Source organism: Lithobates pipiens, unplaced genomic scaffold (genome assembly GCF_037356315.1).
Source record: "Lithobates pipiens isolate NorthernLeopardFrog02 unplaced genomic scaffold, aLitPip1_a1.2 Scaffold_13, whole genome shotgun sequence".
NCBI classification, from domain to species: Eukaryota; Metazoa; Chordata; class Amphibia; order Anura; family Ranidae; genus Lithobates; species Lithobates pipiens.
In genome coordinates this window covers 385,809,521-385,835,550 of record NW_027507718.1, presented here as the reverse complement: position 1 = coordinate 385,835,550, position 26,030 = coordinate 385,809,521, and the positions used below count along the sequence as shown (strand labels likewise).

At 42.9% G+C, this 26,030-nt stretch overlaps 15 non-coding genes across 15 annotated transcripts; all 15 read left to right on the top strand.

The window, feature by feature from the left end:
* Positions 1–4,392: 4,392 nt before the first annotated feature.
* On the top strand, positions 4,393–4,477 carry TRNAR-UCU (transfer RNA arginine (anticodon UCU)). The gene is given in 2 exon segments: positions 4,393–4,429; positions 4,442–4,477. It is a non-coding gene; the product is annotated as a tRNA-Arg (tRNA).
* Positions 4,478–5,593: 1,116 nt separating this feature from the next.
* Positions 5,594–5,678, top strand: TRNAR-UCU (transfer RNA arginine (anticodon UCU)). Its single transcript is given in 2 exon segments — positions 5,594–5,630; positions 5,643–5,678. It is a non-coding gene; the product is annotated as a tRNA-Arg (tRNA).
* A 1,115-nt stretch (positions 5,679–6,793) lies between these two features.
* On the top strand, positions 6,794–6,878 carry TRNAR-UCU (transfer RNA arginine (anticodon UCU)). Its single transcript is given in 2 exon segments — positions 6,794–6,830; positions 6,843–6,878. It is a non-coding gene; the product is annotated as a tRNA-Arg (tRNA).
* A 1,115-nt stretch (positions 6,879–7,993) lies between these two features.
* On the top strand, positions 7,994–8,078 carry TRNAR-UCU (transfer RNA arginine (anticodon UCU)). The gene is given in 2 exon segments: positions 7,994–8,030; positions 8,043–8,078. It is a non-coding gene; the product is annotated as a tRNA-Arg (tRNA).
* Positions 8,079–13,535: 5,457 nt separating this feature from the next.
* Positions 13,536–13,620, top strand: TRNAR-UCU (transfer RNA arginine (anticodon UCU)). Its single transcript is given in 2 exon segments — positions 13,536–13,572; positions 13,585–13,620. It is a non-coding gene; the product is annotated as a tRNA-Arg (tRNA).
* A 1,115-nt stretch (positions 13,621–14,735) lies between these two features.
* On the top strand, positions 14,736–14,820 carry TRNAR-UCU (transfer RNA arginine (anticodon UCU)). Its single transcript is given in 2 exon segments — positions 14,736–14,772; positions 14,785–14,820. It is a non-coding gene; the product is annotated as a tRNA-Arg (tRNA).
* Positions 14,821–15,935: 1,115 nt separating this feature from the next.
* TRNAR-UCU (transfer RNA arginine (anticodon UCU)) lies at positions 15,936–16,020 on the top strand. The gene is given in 2 exon segments: positions 15,936–15,972; positions 15,985–16,020. It is a non-coding gene; the product is annotated as a tRNA-Arg (tRNA).
* A 1,116-nt stretch (positions 16,021–17,136) lies between these two features.
* On the top strand, positions 17,137–17,221 carry TRNAR-UCU (transfer RNA arginine (anticodon UCU)). The gene is given in 2 exon segments: positions 17,137–17,173; positions 17,186–17,221. It is a non-coding gene; the product is annotated as a tRNA-Arg (tRNA).
* Positions 17,222–18,336: 1,115 nt separating this feature from the next.
* Positions 18,337–18,421, top strand: TRNAR-UCU (transfer RNA arginine (anticodon UCU)). The gene is given in 2 exon segments: positions 18,337–18,373; positions 18,386–18,421. It is a non-coding gene; the product is annotated as a tRNA-Arg (tRNA).
* A 1,116-nt stretch (positions 18,422–19,537) lies between these two features.
* On the top strand, positions 19,538–19,622 carry TRNAR-UCU (transfer RNA arginine (anticodon UCU)). Its single transcript is given in 2 exon segments — positions 19,538–19,574; positions 19,587–19,622. It is a non-coding gene; the product is annotated as a tRNA-Arg (tRNA).
* Positions 19,623–20,737: 1,115 nt separating this feature from the next.
* Positions 20,738–20,822, top strand: TRNAR-UCU (transfer RNA arginine (anticodon UCU)). Its single transcript is given in 2 exon segments — positions 20,738–20,774; positions 20,787–20,822. It is a non-coding gene; the product is annotated as a tRNA-Arg (tRNA).
* A 1,116-nt stretch (positions 20,823–21,938) lies between these two features.
* TRNAR-UCU (transfer RNA arginine (anticodon UCU)) lies at positions 21,939–22,023 on the top strand. Its single transcript is given in 2 exon segments — positions 21,939–21,975; positions 21,988–22,023. It is a non-coding gene; the product is annotated as a tRNA-Arg (tRNA).
* A 1,115-nt stretch (positions 22,024–23,138) lies between these two features.
* On the top strand, positions 23,139–23,223 carry TRNAR-UCU (transfer RNA arginine (anticodon UCU)). Its single transcript is given in 2 exon segments — positions 23,139–23,175; positions 23,188–23,223. It is a non-coding gene; the product is annotated as a tRNA-Arg (tRNA).
* Positions 23,224–24,338: 1,115 nt separating this feature from the next.
* On the top strand, positions 24,339–24,423 carry TRNAR-UCU (transfer RNA arginine (anticodon UCU)). The gene is given in 2 exon segments: positions 24,339–24,375; positions 24,388–24,423. It is a non-coding gene; the product is annotated as a tRNA-Arg (tRNA).
* Positions 24,424–25,538: 1,115 nt separating this feature from the next.
* Positions 25,539–25,623, top strand: TRNAR-UCU (transfer RNA arginine (anticodon UCU)). The gene is given in 2 exon segments: positions 25,539–25,575; positions 25,588–25,623. It is a non-coding gene; the product is annotated as a tRNA-Arg (tRNA).
* The last annotated feature ends 407 nt before the right edge of the window (positions 25,624–26,030 follow it).

Sequence of the window (26,030 nt, the reverse complement as noted above, 5' to 3'; positions counted from 1 at the left end):
AATTCCAAAGAATGCCCCATTTTTACCAATGACACCACCAAACTTCCACTTCACTCCCGTGATATCTCTCGACTATTGCAACTCCTTACTCTATGGCCTGCCTCTAAACAGACCATTCGCCCTTCAGTCTATCTGATTCGCTACTGCCAGTTGTATCCCCCTTACCAACCATTTACTAGTAGAGGTGTCAGCCACCCGATCTCTGCCAATCTCTCCTTGGCTTCCGTTCTCCCAACAAATCAAATTCAAAATACTAAGGGCATAAAAAGCTTCCCACAACTCTGCCTCTAGCTACATCATTAATCTTATCATATAGTATCAAATAAACCACCCTGTTCTCTGCTTCCAAGAACTCCTGTTCGCTAGCTCCCTCAACACTTCATCCCATGCTGTCCTCTGGGATTTTCCCATGGACTATCCCATCCTCTCAGATTCCCTACACCAATCTATATGGCTATTTCCCTGTCTGTATGCTTCAGGTGATCCCTGCAAACTCATCTATTCAGGATAGTCTTTCCTGCCATCACCTAATTGCTGAGCTCTTCCTTTCTCCAACAACTAATCAACGGTACAAATATTTCTACTTAACATGACCTCCGGTTCCCACTTAAATATCAAAAGATATTGCACTAAGGCACATGCTCAAGCAGGTAAATTTAAATCTTAAACTGTATCTGGACCAGATCTTGAGCTCATCCCTATTATTTAGCAGTGACCATTATTCAATTGTGTTTATTTGTTACGACTTGAATAGTTCCTCAGGCAAGTTCCTCTAACAAAGTTTTCAGAGAGTGCTCAGTGGCGCAATGGATAGCGCATTGGACTTCTAGTTGGTGTAGTAATTCAAAGGTTGTGGGTTCGAGTCCCACCAGAGTCGGTTTTATATAGTCATTCTTCATAGTGATGCTGCTCTAATGCTTTATAAAGTAATGGATTACATTCATAAGGGAGCTTTATTGACGTGGATTTGCTGCACAAGTTAACGATAGAGCCTAGTGGTTTAGGCTTCTCTTGAGAGTTGATATCAGCAAAATTGGAAGTACCCTGTGCAATTCAGAGCAAAGAGAGGGAATGGTAAGCTAACCTGCGTTATATTGTTCCCTTCCCTCATGCCCGGTGCAAGCTGTAATTCTTTATGTACCCTTTTGTCAGCCCCACAACTATTTACTGTCTAAATCTCGCTACCTTCCCCACAATAAGAATTCCAAAGAATGCCCCATTTTTACCAATGACACCACCAAACTTCCACTTCACTCCCGTGATATCTCTCGACTATTGCAACTCCTTACTCTATGGCCTGCCTCTAAACAGACCATTCCCCCTTCAGTCTATCTGATTCGCTACTGCCAGTTGTATCCCCCTTACCAACCATTTACTAGTAGAGGTGTCAGCCACCCGATCTCTGCCAATCTCTCCTTGGCTTCCGTTCTCCCAACAAATCAAATTCAAAATACTAAGGGCATAAACAGCTTCCCACAACTCTGCCTCTAGCTACATCATTAACCTTATCATATAGTATCAAATAAACCACCCTGTTCTCTGCTTCCAAGAACTCCTGTTCGCTAGCTCCCTCAACACTTCATCCCATGCTGTCCTCTGGGATTTTCCCATGGACTATCCCATCATCTCGGATTCCCTACACCAATCTATATGGCTATTTCCCTGTCTGTATGCTTCAGGTGATCCCTGCAAACTCATCTATTCAGGATAGTCTTTCCTGCCATCACCTAATTGCTGAGCTCTTCCTTTCTCCAACAACTAATCAACGGTACAAATATTTCTACTTAACATGACCTCCGGTTCCCACTTAAATATCAAAAGATATTGCACTAAGGCACATGCCCAAGCAGGTAAATTTAAATCTTAAACTGTATCTGGACCAGATCTTGAGCTCATCCCTATTATTTAGCAGTGACCATTATTCAATTGTGTTTATTTGTCACGACTTGAATAGTTCCTCAGGCAAGTTCCTCTAATAAAGTCTTCAGAGAGGGCTCTGTGGCGCAATGCATAGCGCATTGGACTTCTAGTTGGTGTAGTAATTCAAAGGTTGTGGGTTCGAGTCCCACCAGAGTCGGTTTTATATAGTCATTCTTCATAGTGATGCTGCTCTAATGCTTTATAAAGTAATGGATTACATTCATAAGGGAGCTTTATTGACGTGGATTTGCTGCACAAGTTAACGATAGAGCCTAGTGGTTTAGGCTTCTCTTGAGAGTTGATATCAGCAAAATTGGAAGTACCCTGTGCAATTCAGAGCAAAGAGAGGGAATGGTAAGCTAACCTGCGTTATATTGTTCCCTTCCCTCATGCCCGGTGCAAGCTGTAATTCTTTATGTACCCTTTTGTCAGCCCCACAACTATTTACTGTCTAAATCTCGCTACCTTCCCCACAATAAGAATTCCAAAGAATGCCCCATTTTTAACAATGACACCACCAAACTTCCACTTCACTCCCGTGATATCTCTCGACTATTGCAACTCCTTACTCTGTGGCCTGCCTCTAAACAGACCATTCCCCCTTCAGTCTATCTGATTCGCTACTGCCAGTTGTATCCCCCTTACCAACCATTTACTAGTAGAGGTGTCAGCCACCCGATCTCTGCCAATCTCTCCTTGGCTTCCGTTCTCCCAACAAATCAAATTCAAAATACTAAGGGCATAAAAAGCTTCCCACAACTCTGCCTCTAGCTACATCATTAACCTTATCATATAGTATCAAATAAACCACCCTGTTCTCTGCTTCCAAGAACTCCTGTTCGCTAGCTCCCTCAACACTTCATCCCATGCTGTCCTCTGGGATTTTCCCATGGACTATCCCATCCTCTCAGATTCCCTACACCAATCTATATGGCTATTTCCCTGTCTGTATGCTTCAGGTGATCCCTGCAAACTCATCTATTCAGGATAGTCTTTCCTGCCATCACCTAATTGCTGAGCTCTTCCTTTCTCCAACAACTAATCAACGGTACAAATATTTCTACTTAACATGACCTCCGGTTCCCACTTAAATATCAAAACATATTGCACTAAGGCACATGCCCAAGCAGGTAAATTTAAATCTTAAACTGTATCTGGACCAGATCTTGAGCTCATCCCTATTATTTAGCAGTGACCATTATTCAATTGTGTTTATTTGTTACGACTTGAATAGTTCCTCAGGCAAGTTCCTCTAACAAAGTTTTCAGAGAGTGCTCAGTGGCGCAATGGATAGCGCATTGGACTTCTAGTTGGTGTAGTAATTCAAAGGTTGTGGGTTCGAGTCCCACCAGAGTCGGTTTTATATAGTCATTCTTCATAGTGATGCTGCTCTAATGCTTTATAAAGTAATGGATTACATTCATAAGGGAGCTTTATTGACGTGGATTTGCTGCACAAGTTAACGATAGAGCCTAGTGGTTTAGGCTTCTCTTGAGAGTTGATATCAGCAAAATTGGAAGTACCCTGTGCAATTCAGAGCAAAGAGAGGGAATGGTAAGCTAACCTGCGTTATATTGTTCCCTTCCCTCATGCCCGGTGCAAGCTGTAATTCTTTATGTACCCTTTTGTCAGCCCCACAACTATTTACTGTCTAAATCTCGCTACCTTCCCCACAATAAGAATTCCAAAGAATGCCCCATTTTTAACAATGACACCACCAAACTTCCACTTCACTCCCGTGATATCTCTCGACTATTGCAACTCCTTACTCTATGGCCTGCCTCTAAACAGACCATTACCCCTTCAGTCTATCTGATTCGCTACTGCCAGTTGTATCCCCCTTACCAACCATTTACTAGTAGAGGTGTCAGCCACCCGATCTCTGCCAATCTCTCCTTGGCTTCCGTTCTCCCAACAAATCAAATTCAAAATACTAAGGGCATAAAAAGCTTCCCACAACTCTGCCTCTAGCTACATCATTAACCTTATCATATAGTATCAAATAAACCACCCTGTTCTCTGCTTCCAAGAACTCCTGTTCGCTAGCTCCCTCAACACTTCATCCCATGCTGTCCTCTGGGATTTTCCCATGGACTATCCCATCCTCTCAGATTCCCTACACCAATCTATATGGCTATTTCCCTGTCTGTATGCTTCAGGTGATCCCTGCAAACTCATCTATTCAGGATAGTCTTTCCTGCCATCACCTAATTGCTGAGCTCTTCCTTTCTCCAACAACTAATCAACGGTACAAATATTTCTACTTAACATGACCTCCGGTTCCCACTTAAATATCAAAAGATATTGCACTAAGGCACATGCCCAAGCAGGTAAATTTAAATCTTAAACTGTATCTGGACCAGATCTTGAGCTCATTCCTATTATTTAGCAGTGACCATTATTCAATTGTGTTTATTTGTCACGACTTGAATAGTTCCTCAGGCAAGTTCCTCTAAAAAAGTCTTCAGAGAGGGCTCTGTGGCGCAATGGATAGCGCATTGGACTTCTAGTTGGTGTAGTAATTCAAAGGTTGTGGGTTCGAGTCCCACCAGAGTCGGTTTTATATAGTCATTCTTCATAGTGATGCTGCTCTAATGCTTTATAAAGTAATGGATTACATTCATAAGGGAGCTTTATTGACGTGGATTTGCTGCACAAGTTTAACGATAGAGCCTAGTGGTTTAGGCTTCTCTTGAGAGTTGATATCAGCAAAATTGGAAGTACCCTGTGCAATTCAGAGCAAAGAGAGGGAATGGTAAGCTAACCTGCGTTATATTGTTCCCTTCCCTCATGCCCGGTGCAAGCTGTAATTCTTTATGTACCCTTTTGTCTGCCCCACAACTATTTACTGTCTAAATCTCGCTACCTTCCCCACAATAAGAATTCCAAAGAATGCCCCATTTTTACCAATGACACCACCAAACTTCCACTTCACTCCCGTGATATCTCTCGACTATTGCAACTCCTTACTCTATGGCCTGCCTCTAAACAGACCATTCGCCCTTCAGTCTATCTGATTCGCTACTGCCAGTGGTATCCCCCTTACCAACCATTTACTAGTAGAGGTGTCAGCCACCCGATCTCTGCCAATCTCTCCTTGGCTTCCGTTCTCCCAACAAATCAAATTCAAAATACTAAGGGCATAAAAAGCTTCCCACAACTCTGCCTCTAGCTACATCATTAACCTTATCATATAGTATCAAATAAACCACCCTGTTCTCTGCTTCCAAGAACTCCTGTTCGCTAGCTCCCTCAACACTTCATCCCATGCTGTCCTCTGGGATTTTCCCATGGACTATCCCACCCTCTCAAATTCCCTACACCAATCTATATGGCTATTTCCCTGTCTGTATGCTTCAGGTGATCCCTGCAAACTCATCTATTCAGGATAGTCTTTCCTGCCATCACCTAATTGCTGAGCTCTTCCTTTCTCCAACAACTAATCAACGGTACAAATATTTCTACTTAACATGACCTCCAGTTCCCACTTAAATATCAAAAGATATTGCACTAAGGCACATGCCCAAGCAGGTAAATTTAAATCTTAAACTGTATCTGGACCAGATCTTGAGCTCATCCCTATTATTTAGCAGTGACCATTATTCAATTGTGTTTATTTGTTACGACTTGAATAGTTCCTCAGGCAAGTTCCTCTAACATAGTGTTTAGAGATGGCTCTGTGGCGCAATGGATAGCGCATTGGACTTCTAGTTGGTGTAGTAATTCAAAGGTTGTGGGTTCGAGTCCCACCAGAGTCGGTTTTATATAGTCATTCTTCATAGTGATGCTGCTCTAATGCTTTATAAAGTAATGGATTACATTCATAAGGGAGCTTTATTGACGTGGATTTGCTGCACAAGTTAACGATAGAGCCTAGTGGTTTAGGCTTCTCTTGAGAGTTGATATCAGCAAAATTGGAAGTACCCTGTGCAATTCAGAGCAAAGAGAGGGAATGGTAAGCTAACCTGCGTTATATTGTTCCCTTCCCTCATGCCCGGTGCAAGCTGTAATTCTTTATGTACCCTTTTGTCAGCCCCACAACTATTTACTGTCTAAATCTCGCTACCTTCCCCACAATAAGAATTCCAAAGAATGCCCCATTTTTAACAATGACACCACCAAACTTCCACTTCACTCCCGTGATATCTCTCGACTATTGCAACTCCTTACTCTATGGCCTGCCTCTAAACAGACCATTCCCCCTTCAGTCTATCTGATTCGCTACTGCCAGTTGTATCCCCCTTACCAACCATTTACTAGTAGAGGTGTCAGCCACCCGATCTCTGCCAATCTCTCCTTGGCTTCCGTTCTCCCAACAAATCAAATTCAAAATACTAAGGGCATAAAAAGCTTCCCACAACTCTGCCTCTAGCTACATCATTAACCTTATCATATAGTATCAAATAAACCACCCTGTTCTCTGCTTCCAAGAACTCCTGTTTGCTAGCTCCCTCAACACTTCATCCCATGCTGTCCTCTGGGATTTTCCCATGGACTATCCCATCCTCTCAGATTCCCTACACCAATCTATATGGCTATTTCCCTGTCTGTATGCTTCAGGTGATCCCTGCAAACTCATCTATTCAGGATAGTCTTTCCTGCCATCACCTAATTGCTGAGCTCTTCCTTTCTCCAACAACTAATCAACGGTACAAATATTTCTACTTAACATGACCTCCGGTTCCCACTTAAATATCAAAAGATATTGCACTAAGGCACATGCCCAAGCAGGTAAATTTAAATCTTAAACTGTATCTGGACCAGATCTTGAGCTCATCCCTATTATTTAGCAGTGACCATTATTCAATTGTGTTTATTTGTTACGACTTGAATAGTTCCTCAGGCAAGTTCCTCTAACAAAGTCTTCAGAGAGGGCTCTGTGGCGCAATGGATAGCGCATTGGATTTCTAGTTGGTGTAGTAATTCAAAGGTTGTGGGTTCGAGTCCCACCAGAGTCGGTTTTATATAGTCATTCTTCATAGTGATGCTGCTCTAATGCTTTATAAAGTAATGGATTACATTCATAAGGGAGCTTTATTGACGTGGATTTGCTGCACAAGTTAACGATAGAGCCTAGTGGTTTAGGCTTCTCTTGAGAGTTGATATCAGCAAAATTGGAAGTACCCTGTGCAATTCAGAGCAAAGAGAGGGAATGGTAAGCTAACCTGCGTTATATTGTTCCCTTCCCTCATGCCCGGTGCAAGCTGTAATTCTTTATGTACCCTTTTGTCAGCCCCACAACTATTTACTGTCTAAATCTCGCTACCTTCCCCACAATAAGAATTCCAAAGAATGCCCCATTTTTACCAATGACACCACCAAACTTCCACTTCACTCCCGTGATATCTCTCGACTATTGCAACTCCTTACTCTATGGCCTGCCTCTAAACAGACCATTCGCCCTTCAGTCTATCTGATTCGCTACTGCCAGTGGTATCCCCCTTACCAACCATTTACTAGTAGAGGTGTCAGCCACCCGATCTCTGCCAATCTCTCCTTGGCTTCCGTTCTCCCAACAAATCAAATTCAAAATACTAAGGGCATAAAAAGCTTCCCACAACTCTGCCTCTAGCTACATCATTAACCTTATCATATAGTATCAAATAAACCACCCTGTTCTCTGCTTCCAAGAACTCCTGTTCGCTAGCTCCCTCAACACTTCATCCCATGCTGTCCTCTGGGATTTTCCCATGGACTATCCCACCCTCTCAAATTCCCTACACCAATCTATATGGCTATTTCCCTGTCTGTATGCTTCAGGTGATCCCTGCAAACTCATCTATTCAGGATAGTCTTTCCTGCCATCACCTAATTGCTGAGCTCTTCCTTTCTCCAACAACTAATCAACGGTACAAATATTTCTACTTAACATGACCTCCAGTTCCCACTTAAATATCAAAAGATATTGCACTAAGGCACATGCCCAAGCAGGTAAATTTAAATCTTAAACTGTATCTGGACCAGATCTTGAGCTCATCCCTATTATTTAGCAGTGACCATTATTCAATTGTGTTTATTTGTTACGACTTGAATAGTTCCTCAGGCAAGTTCCTCTAACAAAGTGTTCAGAGATGGCTCTGTGGCGCAATGGATAGCGCATTGGACTTCTAGTTGGTGTAGTAATTCAAAGGTTGTGGGTTCGAGTCCCACCAGAGTCGGTTTTATATAGTCATTCTTCATAGTGATGCTGCTCTAATGCTTTATAAAGTAATGGATTACATTCATAAGGGAGCTTTATTGACGTGGATTTGCTGCACAAGTTAACGATAGAGCCTAGTGGTTTAGGCTTCTCTTGAGAGTTGATATCAGCAAAATTGGAAGTACCCTGTGCAATTCAGAGCAAAGAGAGGGAATGGTAAGCTAACCTGCGTTATATTGTTCCCTTCCCTCATGCCCGGTGCAAGCTGTAATTCTTTATGTACCCTTTTGTCAGCCCCACAACTATTTACTGTCTAAATCTCGCTACCTTCCCCACAATAAGAATTCCAAAGAATGCCCCATTTTTAACAATGACACCACCAAACTTCCACTTCACTCCCGTGATATCTCTCGACTATTGCAACTCCTTACTCTATGGCCTGCCTCTAAACAGACCATTCCCCCTTCAGTCTATCTGATTCGCTACTGCCAGTTGTATCCCCCTTACCAACCATTTACTAGTAGAGGTGTCAGCCACCCGATCTCTGCCAATCTCTCCTTGGCTTCCGTTCTCCCAACAAATCAAATTCAAAATACTAAGGGCATAAAAAGCTTCCCACAACTCTGCCTCTAGCTACATCATTAACCTTATCATATAGTATCAAATAAACCACCCTGTTCTCTGCTTCCAAGAACTCCTGTTTGCTAGCTCCCTCAACACTTCATCCCATGCTGTCCTCTGGGATTTTCCCATGGACTATCCCATCCTCTCAGATTCCCTACACCAATCTATATGGCTATTTCCCTGTCTGTATGCTTCAGGTGATCCCTGCAAACTCATCTATTCAGGATAGTCTTTCCTGCCATCACCTAATTGCTGAGCTCTTCCTTTCTCCAACAACTAATCAATAGACATGTGCATTCGTTTTCGTCCGAATGCATTTTCGTCCGAATTTCAGCTATTTTCGTTTTCGTTTTGCCAAACGATAACGAAAGCACAAAATCCGAAAAACGAAAGATCCGACATAAATAAATGCTTTATTTTCGTTTTCATTGTTACAACAGTTCGATATAGAATAGGAGATTCGACGTGACTCTGACAAGTGTCTATAGAACCTGTGTTCGAATGTGCCTAACCTTACCTCTATTAGTCCAAGATTATATAGAGAAAATATTCGACAGAGAAAAAAGATTTGACAGAGAGAAAAGATTCTGCAAGATACTGTCCTAAAAAGTGTTTGGGGACCCGGGTCCTGCCCCAGGGGACATGTATCAATGCAAAAAAAAGTTTTAAAAACGGCCGTTTTTTCGGGAGCAGTGATTTTAATAATGATTAAAGTGAAACAATAAAAGTGTAATATTCCTTTAAATTTCGTAGGGGGGGGGTTGTCTATAGTATGCCTGTGAAGGGGCGCATGTTTCCCGTGCTTAGAATTGTCCCTGCACAAAGTGTCATTTATGCAGGAAAAAAAGTCCTTTAAAATCACTCGCAGCTATTATGAATTGTCGGCTCCGTAATACAGAGAACACTCATTGAAAGTCATTGATAAAAAAATAAATAAATAAATAAAAAAAAAAAAAGCGTGGGGGTCCCCCAAATTCAATTACCAGGCCCTTCAGGTCTGGTATGGATATTAAGGGGAACCCTGCCTCAAATTTAAGAAAAAATTTGACGTGGGGTTCCCCCTAAATATCCATAACCAGACCCTTCAGGTCTGGTATGGATATTAAGGGGAACCCCGCGTCAAATTTAAAAAAAAATTGACGTGGGGTTCCCCCTAAAAATCCATACCAGACCCTTTATCCGAGCACGCAACCTGGCAGGCCGCAGGAAAAGAGGGGGGGACGAGAGAGCGGCCCCCCTCCCTCCTGAACCGTACCAGGCCACATGCCCTCAACATTGGGAGGATGCTTTGGGGGTCTGTGACCCCTCAAAGCACCTTGTCCCCATGTTGATGAAGACAAGGGCCTCATCCCCACAACCCTGGCCGGTGGTTGTGGAGGTCTGCGGGCGGGGGGCTTATCAGAATCTGGAAGCCCCCTTTAACAAGGGGACCCCCAGATCCCGCCCCCCCCCCTGTTTGAAATGGTAAGGGGGTACAAAAGTACCCCTACCATTTCACAAAGAAAGTGTAAAAAATGTTTAAATAAAACAAACACACTTTTGAAAAATTCCTTTATTAAAAATAAAAAAATAAAAAAAAGATTCCAGCGGCGGTAATCCACTCTTGCTATCCATCGACGGACGGTCATATCTCCAGCGATGTCTAATATCATCCAGCGCAGCGCAGCATCCTTCTTCTGTCTCCGTGGAGGAGACACTACAGGCATTCCGGCGGCTGACGTTTGTTATATACGGAGGGCGGGGCCACCCGTCACCTGACCCCGCCCCCCTCTGACGCAAGGGGAAACCCAGGGTTCCCCGTGACGTAGGGGTGACCCGCACCCCTCTGATGTAACACAGGCAGGTTTCCGTTACATCAGAGGGGGGCGGGGTCACCTATACGTCACGGGGAACCCCGGGTTTCCCCTTGCGTCAGAGGGGGGCGGGGTCAGGTGACGGGTGGCCCCGCCCTCCGTATATAACAAACGTCAGCCGCCGGAATGCCTGTAGTGTCTCCTCCACGGAGACAGAAGAAGGATGCTGCGCTGCGCTGGATGATATTAGACATCGCTGGAGATATGACCGTCCGTCGATGGATAGCAAGAGTGGATTACCGCCGCTGGAATCTTTTTTTTATTTTTTTATTTTTAATAAAGGAATTTTTCAAAAGTGTGTTTGTTTTATTTAAACATTTTTTACACTTTCTTTGTGAAATGGTAGGGGTACTTTTGTACCCCCTTACCATTTCAAACAGGGGGGGGGGCGGGATCTGGGGGTCCCCTTGTTAAAGGGGGCTTCCAGATTCTGATAAGCCCCCCGCCCGCAGACCTCCACAACCACCGGCCAGGGTTGTGGGGATGAGGCCCTTGTCCTCATCAACATGGGGACAAGGTGCTTTGAGGGGTCACAGACCCCCAAAGCATCCTCCCAATGTTGAGGACATGTGGCCTGGTACGGTTCAGGAGGGAGGGGGGGCCGCTCTCTCGTCCCCCCCTCTTTTCCTGCGGCCTGCCAGGTTGCGTGCTCGGATAAAGGGTCTGGTATGGATTTTTAGGGGGAACCCCACGTCAATTTTTTTTTAAATTTGACGCGGGGTTCCCCTTAATATCCATACCAGACCTGAAGGGTCTGGTTATGGATATTTAGGGGGAACCCCACGTCAAATTTTTTCTTAAATTTGAGGCAGGGTTCCCCTTAATATCCATACCAGACCTGAAGGGCCTGGTAATTGAATTTGGGGGACCCTCACGCTTTTTTATTTATTTATTTATTTATTTTTTTTATCAATGACTTTCAATGAGTGTTCTCTGTATTACGGGAGCCGACAATTCATAATAGCTGCGAGTGATTTTAAAGGACTTTTTTTCCTGCATAAATGACACTTTGTGCAGGGACAATTCTAAGCACGGGAAACATGCGCCCCTTCACAGGCATACTATAGACAACCCCCCCCTACGAAATTTAAAGGAATATTACACTTTTATTGTTTCACTTTAATCATTATTAAAATCACTGCTCCCGAAAAAACGGCCGTTTTTAAAACTTTTTTTTGCATTGATACATGTCCCCTGGGGCAGGACCCGGGTCCCCAAACACTTTTTAGGACAGTAACTTGCAAATTAGCCTTTAAAATTAGCACTTTAGATTTTGAACGTTGGAGTCCCATAGACTTTAATAGGGTTCTAAAGTACGCTATATAGTTAGCTCCGTCGAATCTTCTTTATACATTCGACAGACACCATAAGCCTTCCAAGACAGATTCGACCGTAATTCATGTGGATTTTCGGACGAATGCAATTTTTGAACGAAAAACGAAATAAATAAAAACGAATTTCGGGAGTAACTAAATAAATTAAGTTTTCAGACGAAAACGAAATTCCGAAACGAAATATTTTACTCTGCACATGTCTACTAATCAACGGTACAAATATTTCTACTTAACATGACCTCCGGTTCCCACTTAAATATCAAAAGATATTGCACTAAGGCACATGCCCAAGCAGGTAAATTTAAATCTTAAACTGTATCTGGACCAGATCTTGAGCTCATCCCTATTATTTAGCAGTGACCATTATTCAATTGTGTTTATTTGTTACGACTTGAATAGTTCCTCAGGCAAGTTCCTCAGGCAAGTTCCTCAGGCAAGTTCCTCTAACAAAGTCTTCAGAGAGGGCTCTGTGGCGCAATGGATAGCGCATTGGACTTCTAGTTGGTGTAGTAATTCAAAGGTTGTGGGTTCGAGTCGGTTTTATATAGTCATTCTTCATAGTGATGCTGCTCTAATGCTTTATAAAGTAATGCATTACATTCATAAGGGAGCTTTATTGACGTGGATTTGCTGCACAAGTTAACGATAGAGCCTAGTGGTTTAGGCTTCTCTTGAGAGTTGATATCAGCAAAATTGGAAGTACCCTGTGCAATTCAGAGCAAAGAGAGGGAATGGTAAGCTAACCTGCGTTATATTGTTCCCTTCCCTCATGCCCGGTGCAAGCTGTAATTCTTTATGTACCCTTTTGTCAGCCCCACAACTATTTACTCTCTAAATCTCGCTACCTTCCCCACAATAAGAATTCCAAAGAATGCCCCATTTTTACCAATGACACCACCAAACTTCCACTTCACTCCCGTGATATCTCTCGACTATTGCAACTCCTTACTCTATGGCCTGCCTCTAAACAGACCATTCCCCCTTCAGTCTATCTGATTCGCTACTGCCAGTTGTATCCCCCTTACCAACCATTTACTAGTAGAGGTGTCAGCCACCCGATCTCTGCCAATCTCTCCTTGGCTTCCGTTCTCCCAACAAATCAAATTCAAAATACTAAGGGCATAAAAAGCTTCCCACAACTCTGCCTCTAGCTACATCATTAACCTTATCATATAGTATCAAATAAACCACCCTGTTCTCTGCTTCCAAGAACTCCTGTTCGCTAGCTCCCTCAACACTTCATCCCATGCTGTCCTCTGGGATTTTCCCATGGACTATCCCATCCTCTCAGATTCCCTACACCAATCTATATGGCTATTTCCCTGTCTGTATGCTTCAGGTGATCCCTGCAAACTCATCTATTCAGGATAGTCTTTCCTGCCATCACCTAATTGCTGAGCTCTTCCTTTCTCCAACAACTAATCAACGGTACAAATATTTCTACTTAACATGACCTCCGGTTCCCACTTAAATATCAAAAGATATTGCACTAAGGCACATGCCCAAGCAGGTAAATTTAAATCTTAAACTGTATCTGGACCAGATCTTGAGCTCATCCCTATTATTTAGCAGTGACCATTATTCAATTGTGTTTATTTGTTACGACTTGAATAGTTCCTCAGGCAAGTTCCTCAGGCAAGTTCCTCTAACAAAGTCTTCAGAGAGGACTCTGTGGCGCAATGGATAGTGCATTGGACTTCTAGTTGGTGTAGTAATTCAAAGGTTGTGGGTTCGAGTCCCACCAGAGTCGGTTTTATATAGTCATTCTTCATAGTGATGCTGCTCTAATGCTTTATAAAGTAATGGATTACATTCATAAGGGAGCTTTATTGACGTGGATTTGCTGCACAAGTTAACGATAGAGCCTAGTGGTTTAGGCTTCTCTTGAGAGTTGATATCAGCAAAATTGGAAGTACCCTGTGCAATTCAGAGCAAAGAGAGGGAATGGTAAGCTAACCTGCGTTATATTGTTCCCTTCCCTCATGCCCGGTGCAAGCTGTAATTCTTTATGTACCCTTTTGTCAGCCCCACAACTATTTACTGTCTAAATCTCGCTACCTTCCCCACAATAAGAATTCCAAAGAATGCCCCATTTTTACCAATGACACCACCAAACTTCCACTTCACTCCCGTGATATCTCTCGACTATTGCAACTCCTTACTCTATGGCCTGCCTCTAAACAGACCATTCCCCCTTCAGTCTATCTGATTCGCTACTGCCAGTTGTATCCCCCTTACCAACCATTTACTAGTAGAGGTGTCAGCCACCCGATCTCTGCCAATCTCTCCTTGGCTTCCGTTCTCCCAACAAATCAAATTCAAAATACTAAGGGCATAAAAAGCTTCCCACAACTCTGCCTCTAGCTACATCATTAACCTTATCATATAGTATCAAATAAACCACCCTGTTCTCTGCTTCCAAGAACTCCTGTTTGCGAGCTCCCTCAACACTTCATCCCATGCTGTCCTCTGGGATTTTCCCATGGACTATCCCATCCTCTCAGATTCCCTACACCAATCTATATGGCTATTTCCCTGTCTGTATGCTTCAGGTGATCCCTGCAAACTCATCTATTCAGGATAGTCTTTCCTGCCATCACCTAATTGCTGAGCTCTTCCTTTCTCCAACAACTAATCAACGGTACAAATATTTCTACTTAACATGACCTCCGGTTCCCACTTAAATATCAAAAGATATTGCACTAAGGCACATGCCCAAGCAGGTAAATTTAAATCTTAAACTGTATCTGGACCAGATCTTGAGCTCATCCCTATTTTTTAGCAGTGACCATTATTCAATTGTGTTTATTTGTTACGACTTGAATAGTTCCTCAGGCAAGTTCCTCTAACAAAGTCTTCAGAGAGGGCTCTGTGGCGCAATGGATAACGCATTGGACTTCTAGTTGGTGTAGTAATTCAAAGGTTGTGGGTTCGAGTCCCACCAGAGTCGGTTTTATATAGTCATTCTTCATAGTGATGCTGCTCTAATGCTTTATAAAGTAATGGATTACATTCATAAGGGAGCTTTATTGACGTGGATTTGCTGCACAAGTTAACGATAGAGCCTAGTGGTTTAGGCTTCTCTTGAGAGTTGATATCAGCAAAATTGGAAGTACCCTGTGCAATTCAGAGCAAAGAGAGGGAATGGTAAGCTAACCTGCGTTATATTGTTCCCTTCCCTCATGCCCGGTGCAAGCTGTAATTCTTTATGTACCCTTTTGTCAGCACCACAACTATTTACTGTCTAAATCTCGCTACCTTCCCCACAATAAGAATTCCAAAGAATGCCCCATTTTTACCAATGACACCACCAAACTTCCACTTCACTCCCGTGATATCTCTCGACTATTGCAACTCCTTACTCTATGGCCTGCCTCTAAACAGACCATTCCCCCTTCAGTCTATCTGATTCGCTACTGCCAGTTGTATCCCCCTTACCAACCATTTACTAGTAGAGGTGTCAGCCACCCGATCTCTGCCAATCTCTCCTTGGCTTCCGTTCTCCCAACAAATCAAATTCAAAATACTAAGGGCATAAAAAGCTTCCCACAACTCTGCCTCTAGCTACATCATTAACCTTATCATATAGTATCAAATAAACCACCCTGTTCTCTGCTTCCAAGAACTCCTGTTCGCTAGCTCCCTCAACACTTCATCCCATGCTGTCCTCTGGGATTTTCCCATGGACTATCCCATCCTCTCAGATTCCCTACACCAATCTATATGGCTATTTCCCTGTCTGTATGCTTCAGGTGATCCCTGCAAACTCATCTATTCAGGATAGTCTTTCCTGCCATCACCTAATTGCTGAGCTCTTCCTTTCTCCAACAACTAATCAACGGTACAAATATTTCTACTTAACATGACCTCCGGTTCCCACTTAAATATCAAAAGATATTGCACTAAGGCACATGCCCAAGCAGGTAAATTTAAATCTTAAACTGTATCTGGACCAGATCTTGAGCTCATCCCTATTATTTAGCAGTGACCATTATTCAATTGTGTTTATTTGTTACGACTTGAATAGTTCCTCAGGCAAGTTCCTCTAACAAAGTCTTCAGAGAGGGCTCTGTGGCGCAATGGATAGCGCATTGGACTTCTAGTTGGTGTAGTAATTCAAAGGTTGTGGGTTCGAGTCCCACCAGAGTCGGTTTTATATAGTCATTCTTCATAGTGATGCTGCTCTAATGCTTTATAAAGTAATGGATTACATTCATAAGGGAGCTTTATTGACGTGGATTTGCTGCACAAGTTTAACGATAGAGCCTAGTGGTTTAGGCTTCTCTTGAGAGTTGATATCAGCAAAATTGGAAGTACCCTGTGCAATTCAGAGCAAAGAGAGGGAATGGTAAGCTAACCTGCGTTATATTGTTCCCTTCCCTCATGCCCGGTGCAAGCTGTAATTCTTTATGTACCCTTTTGTCAGCCCCACAACTATTTACTGTCTAAATCTCGCTACCTTCCCCACAATAAGAATTCCAAAGAATGCCCCATTTTTACCAATGACACCACCAAACTTCCACTTCACTCCCGTGATATCTCTCGACTATTGCAACTCCTTACTCTATGGCCTGCCTCTAAACAGACCATTCCCCCTTCAGTCTATCTGATTCGCTACTGCCAGTTGTATCCCCCTTACCAACCATTTACTAGTAGAGGTGTCAGCCACCCGATCTCTGCCAATCTCTCCTTGGCTTCCGTTCTCCCAACAAATCAAATTCAAAATACTAAGGGCATAAAAAGCTTCCCACAACTCTGCCTCTAGCTACATCATTAACCTTATCATATAGTATCAAATAAACCACCCTGTTCTCTGCTTCCAAGAACTCCTGTTTGCGAGCTCCCTCAACACTTCATCCCATGCTGTCCTCTGGGATTTTCCCATGGACTATCCCATCCTCTCAGATTCCCTACACCAATCTATATGGCTATTTCCCTGTCTGTATGCTTCAGGTGATCCCTGCAAACTCATCTATTCAGGATAGTCTTTCCTGCCATCACCTAATTGCTGAGCTCTTCCTTTCTCCAACAACTAATCAACGGTACAAATATTTCTACTTAACATGACCTCCGGTTCCCACTTAAATATCAAAAGATATTGCACTAAGGCACATGCCCAAGCAGGTAAATTTAAATCTTAAACTGTATCTGGACCAGATCTTGAGCTCATCCCTATTTTTTAGCAGTGACCATTATTCAATTGTGTTTATTTGTTACGACTTGAATAGTTCCTCAGGCAAGTTCCTCTAACAAAGTCTTCAGAGAGGGCTCTGTGGCGCAATGGATAACGCATTGGACTTCTAGTTGGTGTAGTAATTCAAAGGTTGTGGGTTCGAGTCCCACCAGAGTCGGTTTTATATAGTCATTCTTCATAGTGATGCTGCTCTAATGCTTTATAAAGTAATGGATTACATTCATAAGGGAGCTTTATTGACGTGGATTTGCTGCACAAGTTAACGATAGAGCCTAGTGGTTTAGGCTTCTCTTGAGAGTTGATATCAGCAAAATTGGAAGTACCCTGTGCAATTCAGAGCAAAGAGAGGGAATGGTAAGCTAACCTGCGTTATATTGTTCCCTTCCCTCATGCCCGGTGCAAGCTGTAATTCTTTATGTACCCTTTTGTCAGCACCACAACTATTTACTGTCTAAATCTCGCTACCTTCCCCACAATAAGAATTCCAAAGAATGCCCCATTTTTACCAATGACACCACCAAACTTCCACTTCACTCCCGTGATATCTCTCGACTATTGCAACTCCTTACTCTATGGCCTGCCTCTAAACAGACCATTCCCCCTTCAGTCTATCTGATTCGCTACTGCCAGTTGTATCCCCCTTACCAACCATTTACTAGTAGAGGTGTCAGCCACCCGATCTCTGCCAATCTCTCCTTGGCTTCCGTTCTCCCAACAAATCAAATTCAAAATACTAAGGGCATAAAAAGCTTCCCACAACTCTGCCTCTAGCTACATCATTAACCTTATCATATAGTATCAAATAAACCACCCTGTTCTCTGCTTCCAAGAACTCCTGTTCGCTAGCTCCCTCAACACTTCATCCCATGCTGTCCTCTGGGATTTTCCCATGGACTATCCCATCCTCTCAGATTCCCTACACCAATCTATATGGCTATTTCCCTGTCTGTATGCTTCAGGTGATCCCTGCAAACTCATCTATTCAGGATAGTCTTTCCTGCCATCACCTAATTGCTGAGCTCTTCCTTTCTCCAACAACTAATCAACGGTACAAATATTTCTACTTAACATGACCTCCGGTTCCCACTTAAATATCAAAAGATATTGCACTAAGGCACATGCCCAAGCAGGTAAATTTAAATCTTAAACTGTATCTGGACCAGATCTTGAGCTCATCCCTATTATTTAGCAGTGACCATTATTCAATTGTGTTTATTTGTTACGACTTGAATAGTTCCTCAGGCAAGTTCCTCTAACAAAGTCTTCAGAGAGGGCTCTGTGGCGCAATGGATAGCGCATTGGACTTCTAGTTGGTGTAGTAATTCAAAGGTTGTGGGTTCGAGTCCCACCAGAGTCGGTTTTATATAGTCATTCTTCATAGTGATGCTGCTCTAATGCTTTATAAAGTAATGGATTACATTCATAAGGGAGCTTTATTGACGTGGATTTGCTGCACAAGTTTAACGATAGAGCCTAGTGGTTTAGGCTTCTCTTGAGAGTTGATATCAGCAAAATTGGAAGTACCCTGTGCAATTCAGAGCAAAGAGAGGGAATGGTAAGCTAACCTGCGTTATATTGTTCCCTTCCCTCATGCCCGGTGCAAGCTGTAATTCTTTATGTACCCTTTTGTCAGCCCCACAACTATTTACTGTCTAAATCTCGCTACCTTCCCCACAATAAGAATTCCAAAGAATGCCCCATTTTTACCAATGACACCACCAAACTTCCACTTCACTCCCGTGATATCTCTCGACTATTGCAACTCCTTACTCTATGGCCTGCCTCTAAACAGACCATTCCCCCTTCAGTCTATCTGATTCGCTACTGCCAGTTGTATCCCCCTTACCAACCATTTACTAGTAGAGGTGTCAGCCACCCGATCTCTGCCAATCTCTCCTTGGCTTCCGTTCTCCCAACAAATCAAATTCAAAATACTAAGGGCATAAAAAGCTTCCCACAACTCTGCCTCTAGCTACATCATTAACCTTATCATATAGTATCAAATAAACCACCCTGTTCTCTGCTTCCAAGAACTCCTGTTTGCGAGCTCCCTCAACACTTCATCCCATGCTGTCCTCTGGGATTTTCCCATGGACTATCCCATCCTCTCAGATTCCCTACACCAATCTATATGGCTATTTCCCTGTCTGTATGCTTCAGGTGATCCCTGCAAACTCATCTATTCAGGATAGTCTTTCCTGCCATCACCTAATTGCTGAGCTCTTCCTTTCTCCAACAACTAATCAACGGTACAAATATTTCTACTTAACATGACCTCCGGTTCCCACTTAAATATCAAAAGATATTGCACTAAGGCACATGCCCAAGCAGGTAAATTTAAATCTTAAACTGTATCTGGACCAGATCTTGAGCTCATCCCTATTTTTTAGCAGTGACCATTATTCAATTGTGTTTATTTGTTACGACTTGAATAGTTCCTCAGGCAAGTTCCTCTAACAAAGTCTTCAGAGAGGGCTCTGTGGCGCAATGGATAACGCATTGGACTTCTAGTTGGTGTAGTAATTCAAAGGTTGTGGGTTCGAGTCCCACCAGAGTCGGTTTTATATAGTCATTCTTCATAGTGATGCTGCTCTAATGCTTTATAAAGTAATGGATTACATTCATAAGGGAGCTTTATTGACGTGGATTTGCTGCACAAGTTAACGATAGAGCCTAGTGGTTTAGGCTTCTCTTGAGAGTTGATATCAGCAAAATTGGAAGTACCCTGTGCAATTCAGAGCAAAGAGAGGGAATGGTAAGCTAACCTGCGTTATATTGTTCCCTTCCCTCATGCCCGGTGCAAGCTGTAATTCTTTATGTACCCTTTTGTCAGCACCACAACTATTTACTGTCTAAATCTCGCTACCTTCCCCACAATAAGAATTCCAAAGAATGCCCCATTTTTACCAATGACACCACCAAACTTCCACTTCACTCCCGTGATATCTCTCGACTATTGCAACTCCTTACTCTATGGCCTGCCTCTAAACAGACCATTCCCCCTTCAGTCTATCTGATTCGCTACTGCCAGTTGTATCCCCCTTACCAACCATTTACTAGTAGAGGTGTCAGCCACCCGATCTCTGCCAATCTCTCCTTGGCTTCCGTTCTCCCAACAAATCAAATTCAAAATACTAAGGGCATAAAAAGCTTCCCACAACTCTGCCTCTAGCTACATCATTAACCTTATCATATAGTATCAAATAAACCACCCTGTTCTCTGCTTCCAAGAACTCCTGTTCGCTAGCTCCCTCAACACTTCATCCCATGCTGTCCTCTGGGATTTTCCCATGGACTATCCCATCCTCTCAGATTCCCTACACCAATCTATATGGCTATTTCCCTGTCTGTATGCTTCAGGTGATCCCTGCAAACTCATCTATTCAGGATAGTCTTTCCTGCCATCACCTAATTGCTGAGCTCTTCCTTTCTCCAACAACTAATCAACGGTACAAATATTTCTACTTAACATGACCTCCGGTTCCCACTTAAATATCAAAAGATATTGCACTAAGGCACATGCCCAAGCAGGTAAATTTAAATCTTAAACTGTATCTGGACCAGATCTTGAGCTCATCCCTATTATTTAGCAGTGACCATTATTCAATTGTGTTTATTTGTTACGACTTGAATAGTTCCTCAGGCAAGTTCCTCTAACAAAGTCTTCAGAGAGGGCTCTGTGGCGCAATGGATAGCGCATTGGACTTCTAGTTGGTGTAGTAATTCAAAGGTTGTGGGTTCGAGTCCCACCAGAGTCGGTTTTATATAGTCATTCTTCATAGTGATGCTGCTCTAATGCTTTATAAAGTAATGGATTACATTCATAAGGGAGCTTTATTGACGTGGATTTGCTGCACAAGTTTAACGATAGAGCCTAGTGGTTTAGGCTTCTCTTGAGAGTTGATATCAGCAAAATTGGAAGTACCCTGTGCAATTCAGAGCAAAGAGAGGGAATGGTAAGCTAACCTGCGTTATATTGTTCCCTTCCCTCATGCCCGGTGCAAGCTGTAATTCTTTATGTACCCTTTTGTCAGCCCCACAACTATTTACTGTCTAAATCTCGCTACCTTCCCCACAATAAGAATTCCAAAGAATGCCCCATTTTTACCAATGACACCACCAAACTTCCACTTCACTCCCGTGATATCTCTCGACTATTGCAACTCCTTACTCTATGGCCTGCCTCTAAACAGACCATTCCCCCTTCAGTCTATCTGATTCGCTACTGCCAGTTGTATCCCCCTTACCAACCATTTACTAGTAGAGGTGTCAGCCACCCGATCTCTGCCAATCTCTCCTTGGCTTCCGTTCTCCCAACAAATCAAATTCAAAATACTAAGGGCATAAAAAGCTTCCCACAACTCTGCCTCTAGCTACATCATTAACCTTATCATATAGTATCAAATAAACCACCCTGTTCTCTGCTTCCAAGAACTCCTGTTCGCTAGCTCCCTCAACACTTCATCCCATGCTGTCCTCTGGGATATTCCCATGGACTATCCCATCCTCTCAGATTCCCTACACCAATCTATATGGCTATTTCCCTGTCTGTATGCTTCAGGTGATCCCTGCAAACTCATCTATTCAGGATAGTCTTTCCTGCCATCACCTAATTGCTGAGCTCTTCCTTTCTCCAACAACTAATCAACGGTACAAATATTTCTACTTAACATGACCTCCGGTTCCCACTTAAATATCAAAAGATATTGCACTAAGGCACATGCCCAAGCAGGTAAATTTAAATCTTAAACTGTATCTGGACCAGATCTTGAGCTCATCCCTATTATTTAGCAGTGACCATTATTCAATTGTGTTTATTTGTTACGACTTGAATAGTTCCTCAGGCAAGTTCCTCTAACAAAGTCTTCAGAGAGGGCTCTGTGGCGCAATGGATAGCGCATTGGACTTCTAGTTGGTGTAGTAATTCAAAGGTTGTGGGTTCGAGTCCCACCAGAGTCGGTTTTAAATAGTCATTCTTCATAGTGATGCTGCTCTAATGCTTTATAAAGTAATGGATTACATTCATAAGGGAGCTTTATTGACGTGGATTTGCTGCACAAGTTAACGATAGAGCCTAGTGGTTTAGGCTTCTCTTGAGAGTTGATATCAGCAAAATTGGAAGTACCCTGTGCAATTCAGAGCAAAGAGAGGGAATGGTAAACTAACCTGCGTTATATTGTTCCCTTCCCTCATGCCCGGTGCAAGCTGTAATTCTTTATGTACCCTTTTGTCAGCCCCACAACTATTTACTGTCTAAATCTCGCTACCTTCCCCACAATAAGAATTCCAAAGAATGCCCCATTTTTACCAATGACACCACCAAACTTCCACTTCACTCCCGTGATATCTCTCGACTATTGCAACTCCTTACTCTATGGCCTGCCTCTAAACAGACCATTCCCCCTTCAGTCTATCTGATTCGCTACTGCCAGTTGTATCCCCCTTACCAACCATTTACTAGTAGAGGTGTCAGCCACCCGATCTCTGCCAATCTCTCCTTGGCTTCCGTTCTCCCAACAAATCAAATTCAAAATACTAAGGGCATAAAAAGCTTCCCACAACTCTGCCTCTAGCTACATCATTAACCTTATCATATAGTATCAAATAAACCACCCTGTTCTCTGCTTCCAAGAACTCCTGTTCGCTAGCTCCCTCAACACTTCATCCCATGCTGTCCTCTGGGATTTTCCCATGGACTATCCCATCCTCTCAGATTCCCTACACCAATCTATATGGCTATTTCCCTGTCTGTATGCTTCAGGTGATCCCTGCAAACTCATCTATTCAGGATAGTCTTTCCTGCCATCACCTAATTGCTGAGCTCTTCCTTTCTCCAACAACTAATCAACGGTACAAATATTTCTACTTAACATGACCTCCGGTTCCCACTTAAATATCAAAAGATATTGCACTAAGGCACATGCCCAAGCAGGTAAATTTAAATCTTAAACTGTATCTGGACCAGATCTTGAGCTCATCCCTATTATTTAGCAGTGACCATTATTCAATTGTGTTTATTTGTTACGACTTGAATAGTTCCTCAGGCAAGTTCCTCTAACAAAGTCTTCAGAGAGGGCTCTGTGGCGCAATGGATAGCGCATTGGACTTCTAGTTGGTGTAGTAATTCAAAGGTTGTGGGTTCGAGTCCCACCAGAGTCGGTTTTATATAGTCATTCTTCATAGTGATGCTGCTCTAATGCTTTATAAAGTAATGGATTACATTCATAAGGGAGCTTTATTGACGTGGATTTGCTGCACAAGTTAACGATAGAGCCTAGTGGTTTAGGCTTCTCTTGAGAGTTGATATCAGCAAAATTGGAAGTACCCTGTGCAATTCAGAGCAAAGAGAGGGAATGGTAAACTAACCTGCGTTATATTGTTCCCTTCCCTCATGCCCGGTGCAAGCTGTAATTCTTTATGTACCCTTTTGTCAGCCCCACAACTATTTACTGTCTAAATCTCGCTACCTTCCCCACAATAAGAATTCCAAAGAATGCCCCATTTTTACCAATGACACCACCAAACTTCCACTTCACTCCCGTGATATCTCTCGACTATTGCAACTCCTTACTCTATGGCCTGCCTCTAAACAGACCATTCGCCCTTCAGTCTATCTGATTCGCTACTGCCAGTTGTATCCCCCTTACCAACCATTTACTAGTAGAGGTGTCAGCCACCCGATCTCTGCCAATCTCTCCTTGGCTTCCGTTCTCCCAACAAATCAAATTCAAAATACTAAGGGCATAAAAAGCTTCCCACAACTCTGCCTCTAGCTACATCATTAACCTTATCATATAGTATCAAATAAACCACCCTGTTCTCTGCTTCCAAGAACTCCTGTTCGCTAGCTCCCTCAACACTTCATCCCATGCTGTCCTCTGGGATTTTCCCATGGACTATCCCATCCTCTCAAATTCCCTACACCAATCTATATGGCTATTTCCCTGTCTGTATGCTTCAGGTGATCCCTGCAAACTCATCTATTCAGGATAGTCTTTCCTGCCATCACCTAATTGCTGAGCTCTTCCTTTCTCCAACAACTAATCAACGGTACAAATATTTCTACTTAACATGACCTCCGGTTCCCACTTAAATATCAAAAGATATTGCACTAAGGCACATGCCCAAGCAGGTAAATTTAAATCTTAAACTGTATCTGGACCAGATCTTGAGCTCATCCCTATTATTTAGCAGTGACCATTATTCAATTGTGTTTATTTGTTATGACTTGAATAGTTCCTCAGGCAAGTTCCTCTAACAAAGTCTTCAGAGAGGGCTCTGTGGCGCAATGGATAGCGCATTGGACTTCTAGTTGGTGTAGTAATTCAAAGGTTGTGGGTTCGAGTCCCACCAGAGTCGGTTTTATATAGTCATTCTTCATAGTGATGCTGCTCTAATGCTTTATAAAGTAATGGATTACATTCATAAGGGAGCTTTATTGACGTGGATTTGCTGCACAAGTTAACGATAGAGCCTAGTGGTTTAGGCTTCTCTTGAGAGTTGATATCAGCAAAATTGGAAGTACCCTGTGCAATTCAGAGCAAAGAGAGGGAATGGTAAGCTAACCTGCGTTATATTGTTCCCTTCCCTCATGCCCGGTGCAAGCTGTAATTCTTTATGTACCCTTTTGTCAGCCCCACAACTATTTACTGTCTAAATCTCGCTACCTTCCCCACAATAAGAATTCCAAAGAATGCCCCATTTTTACCAATGACACCACCAAACTTCCACTTCACTCCCGTGATATCTCTGGACTATTGCAACTCCTTACTCTGTGGCCTGCCTCTAAACAGACCATTCCCCCTTCAGTCTATCTGATTCGCTACTGCCAGTTGTATCCCCCTTACCAACCATTTACTAGTAGAGGTGTCAGCCACCCGATCTCTGCCAATCTCTCCTTGGCTTCCGTTCTCCCAACAAATCAAATTCAAAATACTAAGGGCATAAAAAGCTTCCCACAACTCTGCCTCTAGCTACATCATTAACCTTATCATATAGTATCAAATAAACCACCCTGTTCTCTGCTTCCAAGAACTCCTGTTCGCTAGCTCCCTCAACACTTCATCCCATGCTGTCCTCTGGGATTTTCCCATGGACTATCCCATCCTCTCAAATTCCCTACACCAATCTATATGGCTATTTCCCTGTCTGTATGCTTCAGGTGATCCCTGCAAACTCATCTATTCAGGATAGTCTTTCCTGCCATCACCTAATTGCTGAGCTCTTCCTTTCTCCAACAACTAATCAACGGTACAAATATTTCTACTTAACATGACCTCCGGTTCCCACTTAAATATCAAAAGATATTGCACTAAGGCACATGCCCAAGCAGGTAAATTTAAATCTTAAACTGTATCTGGACCAGATCTTGAGCTCATCCCTATTATTTAGCAGTGACCATTATTCAATTGTGTTTATTTGTTACGACTTGAATAGTTCCTCAGGCAAGTTCCTCTAACAAAGTCTTCAGAGAGGGCTCTGTGGCGCAATGGATAGCGCATTGGACTTCTAGTTGGTGTAGTAATTCAAAGGTTGTGGGTTCGAGTCCCACCAGAGTCGGTTTTATATAGTCATTCTTCATAGTGATGCTGCTCTAATGCTTTATAAAGTAATGGATTACATTCATAAGGGAGCTTTATTGACGTGGATTTGCTGCACAAGTTAACGATAGAGCCTAGTGGTTTAGGCTTCTCTTGAGAGTTGATATCAGCAAAATTGGAAGTACCCTGTGCAATTCAGAGCAAAGAGAGGGAATGGTAAACTAACCTGCGTTATATTGTTCCCTTCCCTCATGCCCGGTGCAAGCTGTAATTCTTTATGTACCCTTTTGTCAGCCCCACAACTATTTACTGTCTAAATCTCGCTACCTTCCCCACAATAAGAATTCCAAAGAATGCCCCATTTTTACCAATGACACCACCAAACTTCCACTTCACTCCCGTGATATCTCTCGACTATTGCAACTC